We start from the raw sequence: 10746 nt of genomic DNA on the forward strand, positions 1-10746 counted from the left end.
GAGGTGATCGGCACATTGGCATTTTTTAGTGCCAGCCTTGCTGTCCAAAATACTCTAGACACAATAGTCCAACGGATTGGTTTCTGGTGATTTAGGTGGCCATTGTGCGCTGGAAATGAAGCGAGGAACCTCATTTTGTAACCATTCTTGGGTGGCTCGTGCTGAGTGCGATGGTGCTGAGTCCTGCTGGAATGTCCAAGGTCTGCGGCCAAAATGTTTGCGTGCCCGAGGCTTTAATACACCCTCCAGAATATTTTAGCGATAATATTCGGCATTTATTCTGATGCCACGGTCGATTAGTACAAGCGGAGAGCGACCATCGGCTGTTGTGACAGCCCACACCATTACCATGACCGGCGCTTGAGTTCTGTTGGCCAACCGAAGGTGTACATTTTCAGCTGACCTCTTTGGTAAGTAAACACAATCATTTCGTTTGTTTACAAACTGCTGGACAACAAACATTTCCTCATCGGAGAAAACCAAATTCGGCAGTTCACCACTTTCGGCCAAACGAAGCAACTCTTTTTAGTTCTTTTGAGTCTATTTTCTTTCTGTTAGAATTTCAATGGCTTTACCCCGAGCTCATTTTTCAATATTTGTCGAATAGAATATTACGATATGTTCAGCAGCTCACGAGCCATTTTTCGGCCACTGCGACGTTCCTATCGCTTTTTTACTTTTCGAACCATTTCGGCTGATGTTGCTGTTTTCTTCCGTCCACTTCCTTGACGTCGGGCTACGCTGCCAGTAACGAGCGATGGTACGAGACACAAAAGATTTATTAACATTTAAATGTTGGAGTGCTCTAACGATAGCCAATTGTGGTTTTTCAGCCAAATGATTGCAGATTTATTTATTTATTTATTTAATCTATTAGTCTATGGATAATTCCTTACAGACTATATATGTACATAACTAATAATTGTATAATTAAAATTAAGAATTTAAAAACATTATTATTTTACTTTTTATAGTATTAATATCCATTGTAAAATCGATAAAATTATAAAACGAGTTAAAATCTTTTGAAATTCTTGTTAAAGGATCAGCATTTGCATAGCCCATCCTGGAGATTTGAATTGCTAGTGGTGCATAGTGGCGGGTAGTACGTTGAGGAACATTGAAATTTATGTTGTTATCAAGAAAACCAGCAGAAATATCACCCATAATCACATTATAAAAAAATGAGACATTTAGCATTTTTCTACGGCTTTCCAGAGTTGGCAGCTTGATCAGTGAGAGTCTATCAGTGTATGGTGGAAGATTATCATATGAAAAGTTCAAACTTCGTAGACAGAAAAGTAGGAATTGTTTTTGAACAGACTCGACGCGGTCGCTGTGTGTTTTATAAATTGGATCCCATATGACCGAAGAGTATTCCAAAATTGGGCGAACAATTGACATGTATAAATTTTTTGAAACATAAGGATCCTTAAACTCTTTACTCCAACGTTTCACAAAACCAAGAACTGATTTTGCTTTGTTTATAGAAACAGAAATATGAGATTTAAAGTTAAGTTTACAATCCAATACAACTCCAAGATCAACGAATGTATCAACTTTTTCCAGAGAATAGTCACCGAGGGTGTAACAAGTATCCAATAATTTTTTTCTTGTGAATCTCATAAGTTTGCATTTCGAATAATTAATTTCCATAAGATTAATGTTGCACCAGTTAACAAACGAATTCAAATCATTTTGAAGCGACTGATTCTTACATACCTCCGAAATGCTAAGAAATATTTTCACATCGTCGGCATACATCAAAATATTTGAAAATTTTATAGATGAAGGTAGATCATTTATAAATAAAGAAAACAGGATTGGTCCTAGATGACTTCCTTGTGGGACTCCAGAAGAAACGAAGAGTATCGAAATGGCATTTTTAAAACATACTTTTTGTGTTCTATTTTGTAGATATGAAAAAATCCATTCGGAACTTCTATTTGTAAATCCAATGTTTTAAAGTTTTAATCGTAATAATTTATGATTAACTTTATCGAATGCCTTGCTGAAATCTGTGTAAATTACATCAGTTTGCTTTCCTTGAAGAAATCCTCGATTTATAACTGTAGTGAACTGAATGAGGTTTGTTGTTGTAGAACACTTCCTCTGAAAATTGGAATCACGCTTAATTTTGCTATTCCTCGGTAATTGGCCACATCAGATTTATTTCCATTTTTAAAGAGTGGAATGATATACGATGTTTTCCAAACCTCAGGAAAAATAGCTTGAGTTATGGAAGCATTGAACAATATGGTAAGAGGATAAACAAAAGCATCGGCGCACTTCAGCACTTCAGCACTTAGATATAACATTTATATCACAGGATTCAGCATCATCGTACTTTAAATTTGGTGGAAAATCGGTGGATTTGCGCTTCGAATTGACAAATTTGAAGAAAGACTTCGGATTCTGTTTAAAGTTGTTTTTGAGTTTTGTCAGATAATTTGAATAGCAAATATTATTCATAGTAGTATATTCAGACCGTGCTACAGAATATCTTCCGTAGTCAATGGAAGATCCTGTCTTTTTATATTTCTTATATTGTTTATTTTTCACATTTTTAGCCTTTGCCAAAGCTGTAGAGTTCCATGGTGGCCCAGAAAGCTTCTTAATTACATATTTCGGTACGCTAATATCAATAAAATCGTATAGCTTTTTGTAAAAAAATATCGATAGAACCATTTAAATCGTAAGTGCTAGAGAACAGGATATCCCAGTCTGTGTTATGCATAAGTTCACGTAACTGCTCAAAGTTTGTTTTCGAAAAACATAAGGATTTCTCACTTTGAGTCACGGGTATATTTTGATAGTTGGATGGTGCTGGTCTTCGGGGAATGTTAACGGATCAATTCGTTGAATGTAACATTCATCCACTTGATTTACAAATATCAGGTCCAATAACTTATTATAGGTGTTACGGATACAATTTATTTGAAAAATACCAAGATCAAAAAGTGTATCGAAGAATAATTCATAAAATTTGTGTATATTTTCAGGCAGCAGGTATTTATCCCCAGGTAAAAAATTCCACAACATGTTTGGTATATTAAAATCGCCAAGTATACAAATTAGATCCTCTGGCTTAGTTTTTTGTAAAACTGCTTTTAATGCATGGCTATGCTTTTCATAAATTATTTGCGGTGATGATGGAGGAATATAAGAGCATGTTATAAACATTTTTTTCAAATTGTTTTTTACTTCGACGGCAATGAACTCAATATCTAGGGAAGAATAAAGATCCAGTAATTGGCAAGAAAATGTATTGGAGACAGCTATGAGCAGATGGTTGGAGTTTTTTCATCTCACCCTGTTTGTCACAGGGTTGTCATATTTTGACTCTGTCTTCTCTTTATAGTTCTATGCATGGTAGAATAAAAAGGTAAGGTAGAGCTCCCAGCTGATTAAATTTTTTTTTTCTAAATGTGCCCGACTTCTGCCAATTCTGTGTATGTATTTGTTGTTTTGAAAAATAAAAACAAAACATTTTCAAAATCAATGATTGGAAGAAACTTAAATTGCGGGACGCGCATTAATAACATTAACCAGATTTGCCATGGAATTGAAAGATTGAATACTTAGGAACATATTATTTACAGAACATCCAGGAAAGATGAATGAAATGATTTTTCGCCCTTCTGGTCTCATTTTAGAAATGAACCAAAAAAATATCAAATAAATGAAAACCACCTGTTGCCTATAATTGACAAGAAGCAGGCATAGCCTCAGGGCTGTATTTCTTTCTTTTCTTTGAATTTTTCCTTTTTTATTCATCCAATATTTCGATTTCCTCCGGAAATCATCTTCAAGGATCTGTTTTACAAAAAAACACAAATTACAAACTGAACAATATATAACACAATAAATAACATACATTTTTAAAGTAAAAAGCTCGTCTATTGAGTTTAAATGTCACTATCAAACTAAGTTTTCTTTCGTCGGTGTTTTTGAACTAGGCTTCTGTAAATGTGAGCACAATGGTCTGTATCGGTTTTATAATTAATTCGCTTGTCATTTGGTAAACTTATAATATGTAACATTTCCAATGTAAATCGTCTTTTGTAATTATTTTCTTGTGCTAATATGTCGACGGTTTTAAGGTCGGGTTTATGTCCTGTCAATGTGCAATGGGCAGCTAAAGCAGTCTTCTGTTCGAGAGGCTTGTCACTTTTTTGATCCGATTTATGTCCGGAAAGTCTAGTTTTTAATTTGGTCTCTCAACCATAATTATAATAATCTCAAGTTCTTCTTTTTTAATTAAAACAAGCCCCCAACGAACACAATAACCAAAAAAAGGGGGCAACATCCCCTCCAATTTTATTTTATAAATTTATTTGACGCACAAATCTGGTTTAGTACAACTATAGCTTGTTTGATTATATGCATTTTTGCGAAATTTATTGAATTTCTAGTTCTGCAGCTAGACCATGAGAATTAAGATTTTGAGATTTAATTTAATACGCAATTTCAGTTAATTAAAAAATTTTTGAGAAATGTTAATGGGGATTAGAAAAATCCTATCAACATCCTTTATAAGATACTGAAGGCACATTCCAACAATAAAAACTCATTACAAATCGGATTACTAACCCATATTTTAGTCCCTTCAAATAAGTGGTAATTTCTAAGGTACTAAGCTCAGCAATGTATAAATATTTAAAATCAGTCTAATGAACCATTTGTTGCGTTCATTCCCATTATAGGTTTTTATAATGTGCAAAAATGGCCACATAATTCGCCCAAAATATTTTATGCGAAATTAGTGCGCCGAACGCCAACCAAAAAGTGAAGCGGATACGCCGTGCGGCCGGCTCAATTTTAAAAAGTGATGCCAAGTCTCAGCTCGATTTTTGTGTTGTACGACAGACGTGTGGCAAAAATACAACACTGGGATTAATATTGGGTAGGTAGTAACCCTGTAGTGCGATCCTCTAATACATTTTTTGAGTTAACGACAAAAATCGGTAACTTTAAAACCCAAAATATTCATATAAAGAATGACTTAAGGTTGACAACATTAGTATCTATCGGTAGGTCTTAGCGACTACTTTGATTTCGTCGCTAATTTACCGACAAATGTCGTTAGTTAACGAAATTACAAGCATTTTAATTTTACCGACTTTTGTCGGTAACTCAAAAAATGAGTTAGAGAATTCCACTTCTGATAAAGGTAAACAATAACTGTCAGGAAAATTATGGAAAATTTTCGGAAAAGAGGGAAAACTGGGTTCAGCCTCTTTAGTTGTAATATTTAAGGAAAAAAAGAGAACTAAAAACGCCATAATTCTTAAGTGGAATCTACAATTTTGATAACGCCATACAAAGTTGATGAGACAAGGGCGAACAATCAGCGGGTATCATCTACAACGGTGTGTTATTCGCCAGGTGCGGCACATAGGTCCCAGGCACAGAAAAGTCCTGGAAACCGCTGACTCATTCTGGGAAATTGCCTGTAAAAAATTGGAAGAACAGGCGATAATACCGATCCTGGAAACTCCCAGTAAATTCCAGATCCCATGCTTAAATCCTGTAAAGAAAAGGAAAAGTTTTAAACGAGTATGGAGTTACAAATTTAGTTGTTGGTCACCTTTGGCACGAATTATGGCCTTCAAACGGCCAATGAAACAGTCACACCCTGCCCGAATGTTGCTCTGCGGTATTTTGGTCCATTCTCGGCGAAGCGCTAGTTTGATGTGATCGACACTTTTGTATTTTTTAGTGCCAACCTTGCTTTACAAAATACTCTAGACACAATAGTCCAACGGATTGGTATCCGGAGATTTTGGTAGCCATTGTCCGCTGGAAACGAAGCGAAAAACCTCATTTTGTAACCATACTTGAGTGGTGCGTGCTGAATGCGGTGGTGCTGAGTCCTGTTGGAATATCCAAGGCCTGCGACCAAAATATTTGCGTGTCCAGGCATTAATACACCCTCCAGAATATTCTCGAGATGATATTCGGCATTTATTCTGATGCCATGGCCGATTAATACGAGCCGAGAGCGACCATCGGCTGTTATGGCGGCCAACACCATCATCATGGCCGGTGCTTGCTACAGCCTAAGACAGCAAATTATCTCTGCAGGTCCACGTCTTCGTATAGCCCACATAATTTGTACCAAATGGTGGAGGGTATATAAAGTTCGGTCCGGCGAACTCACAGCTTTTCTACTTGTTGATCTATGTAATATTAATAACTTTTTGTTCAATATATTTAAAGATTTTAACTTTTTGAGCTTAAATTTTAACGTTAGATATAATAATGTTTTTCTATCAGACAATACAACTAACCAACATGTTTTAGTTTATGTGGATATCTTTCTTATTTATAATCTCTTCTGTAAAATTCATAAAATGCTAATGCTGTTTTATGGGAACCAACATTTAAATAAATATATAAGTAAATACTACTACTTTAAAAAAATATCTACCTTGTTAAAATATTCTCCTGCGACTTCTAAAGAAAAGAATTTATAGAACATCTATATACTGAATTAAATCTATAGAAGATCTGCATCTGCACATAAAATATATTCTAGACATACAATACCTGTATTATTGGTATTCATATTAATGGAGATTCAATAAAACTGGACTTAAGAAATACAATGACATGCATTTCCCACCTATGAGATTGTTGAACAACCACTAAAACTGTTAGAATAATTGATCAAGCACATTAATCAAAACTGGTATCATTTGAAACTCATTCCAACAAACAAACAAAAAAAAAAAAACGAATACGTAAAAGTACAATTGTACATCGGATATGCAAATATACATAAGATAACGTTGTGATTTAAGCTAATGGTCTGTATAAATGTTAATTAATAACAAGTGTTAAGGCTAGTATAATTTTACTAATTTAACTAAATGTTGGATACAAAATGAAAGGAAATGCTGGGCTACAACGTAAATGGGTATTCTTTTATTTTTTTTAAATGGTAAAGGAAGGAATACATAAAACGCTTTTTTGACTGGCTTAAGTCATCGGCTGGCTTCTTCGAAAAAAAAAAAAAACAATGGAGCCTAGGGCCAAAATCGAACTAAGTCAACCTAAAGCAAAGACATAGAAGTATAAAGATGGGACAAGACAGATTTAAAATATGGCAACCCTGTGAAAATACCTCTGTTGTTACGATATCATAACAACATAGTTACCAATGTTAACTGATTTAAACCGCTAAAGCAATATGCATATTTTTGAAAAAGTCTATGGAACAGAATTTGGAAACCAAAATTTTGGATTTTTCCAATTTTAATTTCAAAATTCTATTCCTTAGACTTTCCCAATTAATTACATATTTCCCCAATTAATTACATAAGACGAAGACTTATTCCTGTCAAAAAAAAAGCGTTTTATATATTCTCAGCTTTAGAAGTGTCAGTATAGAAAGCATTAACTGCGCTTAAATGATAAGATACCATAGACTATGACTCAGCAAGAAATTCAGCGTAGGCATACAAATACACCTATAGAATTTGGAATAGTACATACATACACCCCATGATATATTTTTAAAACATGATTTGAAATGTATAACTCCTGTCAATGTTGACATTGTTCAACTTTGAAAATTTAGTGCGCAAACAAAAAATGCTAAAGGTGGGAATACATAAAGCGCTTATTTGGCTGGCTTCTTCGGAAATGACCAAAGGAGCCTAGGACCAAAATCGAACTAAGTCAACCTAAAACTCCTTTATTTATCTGCGAAGAAGTCGTTTTCACGATGTTCGTCTGTCTGTCTGTTGAAATCATCATACAGCCCACATTATTTGACGTATCGCTTCAAATTTTGGCAGAACAATTTGTATTGTATCTATGGTTTTGGTACAGCTTCCATATAAAGGTACCTCCCAATATTCGGTATTTTGATGATTTTTGTCACATTTTTTCACAGATTTGTCTAAAAATTGGTATTTGTAGGTCATAATTGGTTCTAGCTCTGGTGGCAAAACATTGTATGTATAGGTCCATGTTTTTGTATAGCCCCCATGTAACGGTACCTCTTTATATTCGGTATTCAGATGATTTTTATTTTTAATACCCTCCACCATTTCGAAGGAAATTGAAAAGTTTCAAAAAAAAAAAACTCCGAAAACTACCACTTAAATGAAAACCATTATATGGGGGCTATACGAAGACGTGGACCTGCATACAAAAAATTTTGTCACAGGCGAACTTCATATACGAAATTTTTAATCGAAATATTGGATGAATAAAAAAGGAAATATTTAAAAAATAAAAAACATAGTTTTTAATGACCTTAAGCCAAGCAATTAACCAAATAAGTAAACTTCCGGTAAATAATGTCGCTAAAATCATAAAAATACCGAATATCGGAAGGTACAGTTATATGGGGGCTATACAAAAACGTATACCTGTATAACCAATTTTCTGTCAAAACAGAGCTCAAACCACTATATTGTTTTTTGATAACTCTATTTGCATACTCCTACCGATCTTATTGGAGTTTGTAGTTTGAAATGGCATACGTTTGAATACAGATATTTTTGTATGAAAATGTTTTCTTCACCTAATGGTGGAGGGTATTAGAAGTTCGGCGCGGCCGAACTTAATGACTTTTTATTTGTTTGTAATTTACCTTGTCAAATTTTACTGCATAAAAAGCAAGTTCCCATCTCTGACTTGGGTATATATAATGGATTTAGGAATTTAAATATAAGATGTTGAATAATTTAAAAAAAAAAATGTTTTTTCGGTGTAATAAGAAAAGTTGGACCTTTTGCAGAGTTCTTTTAAGGAGAGGCAAAGTGGTAAATATTTAATAGTTTATATGAGATATAGTTTATAAGAAAATCAATTTTTAACAGTCATTTAAGGAAAATAAGCAAATATGAGTATTCATTTGTACAATAAATCTATCATTGATTATCTTAAATTCCCAATTTCAGACATTATCATGGCTTTAGCAGACGTCGACATCAGCATAAATAATTTGTATAAAGAAACGAATATATTAACTCTCTGTTGTGGAGAATCTCCTGGAACGTTCAATAGTTTCAAAAAATGCATATTCTTTATAATTATTAAATTAATTATAATTAATTATTAAATTATTTCTAGATGCTCTGGATCCATAAATATACCATAATGTCTGAAAGTATTTCTTTAGAACATTGTTATTATTTTATGTAAATAAATATAAACAGATATTTTTTACTTTTACATGCAAGAGCCTTCCAGCTTTGCACACGATAATTGCTCCCGGCCCAAAAATAGCATTTTAAAACGTTTACTAATTAAAAATTAAAGTAACGAAATAATTGTTAGATAGTGTATTTATTTCTTTTATTTTGCAAACAAAAATGCCTCAAAGTATGCAATATATTTGAGATATTAATTAGATTGAATGAGGTGGAGACAATAGGGAGAACAATTGTTAGGCAATTTATTGGGAAAAACTTTACCGCCTATTCCACAATATGGAAAGAGCACGTTCGCACACCTTTTACAGGACAAACAGCTGATTGCAGTCCCACTGAAATCCATCAGAACGAAACTGTACGAACATCAAAGCAAACGAAAACGTAAGCATTTCAGGGTAATTTTACGTTCCTCAATTTTTTTTTCTTTCGCACACATGCTGTCGTCTGATTATAATTCAGGAGAATTGCTTCAACAATATTTATATATTGCTATGATTGAAAATTTAAAGAAAAGGGTGAGTAAAAACAAAGCAGCGTGAGCAGCGGCGAGTGTTAAGGCAGCCAACAAACATATTTGCATTGCCTGGCTCTAGATTGTGTTGTTCCAAAAGTTTATGCCGCTCTTTCAAGAGTTCAATAGTTTCTACTTTCCTTGATGACTTTTTACCATTGTTTTTTTCTGGGCGATCGAGAACTTCAATAGTAGGTTACATCAGTCTCGTCATCAGCATTGCCCACTTGCTCATTTTCATGAACCATAACGTCTATTACATTTATGTTTTCCTTATTTTGTATTCCAAGTGCACGACCTGGTGGAATCAGTAAGTTTTGAAACTGCATTATATTTGCGACAGACTCCATTTGCCAGCCATCGGAGTCTCTAATCGGAGGCCCGTTTATATTTAATTTTGTAGCAATGGATTCCCAATCTGATTTAAAATTAGCTGGAACATGAACATTGGTAAACCCTGTTGCCAAACATGGATTTTTTTTCCAATTCGGAAACCAAAATTTCAAATTGTTTTGCTGTTGTTATTTTCATGGTCAAATATCAAATACAAAATGCTTACAATATCAACGTCGACTAAAAAATACTATGTCGTCACAATCGACTTCACGTCGATTGTTGTATCGACAATGGTAATGGCAACCATTTGTCGCTATCGACAAAAAACGGCAACCCTAATAGCATTATTGTCGCCTCGACTTCATTTTGCGACGCCGACGATAACCGTAATAGGGCCGATAATTTTCTTTTCCTCAATTCCAGCACGAAAAAATCATCTACTACACGACTACGGGCACTAGTTGATTATGTGGAGGGGAATCCTAAGTTCGCCAGAGGAGTGTCAATATTTGAAAGCAGCAGGCAAACCCTTGAAGACCACTGGGAATAGTCAGGACATCGTTCCCTTAATTCTGCTGGTAGCTTCCTGTGGCCAAAAACCGGAAGAATGTGCCAATTTTTAAATCGAAGCGTATTTGGGTTGTTCTGCAACCGGGGATTCATTTCTCTTGAAGCATATCCAAAAGAGGCCGAAAAACTTGCTTGGACACATGAAAATTGGCCACA

At 34.4% G+C, this 10746-nt stretch overlaps 1 protein-coding gene across 1 annotated transcript in view; it reads left to right on the top strand.

Annotated features, from left to right (window-relative positions):
* The window catches only part of LOC101891682 (activin receptor type-1), a 174920-nt gene that overhangs the window by 96861 nt on the left and 67313 nt on the right, over positions 1 to 10746 (top strand). The gene's annotated exons all lie outside the window — the stretch shown is intronic.

The sequence above is a fragment of the Musca domestica genome, unplaced genomic scaffold, assembly GCF_030504385.1.
Source record: "Musca domestica strain aabys unplaced genomic scaffold, Musca_domestica.polishedcontigs.V.1.1 48, whole genome shotgun sequence".
NCBI lineage: Eukaryota > Metazoa > Arthropoda > Insecta > Diptera > Muscidae > Musca > Musca domestica.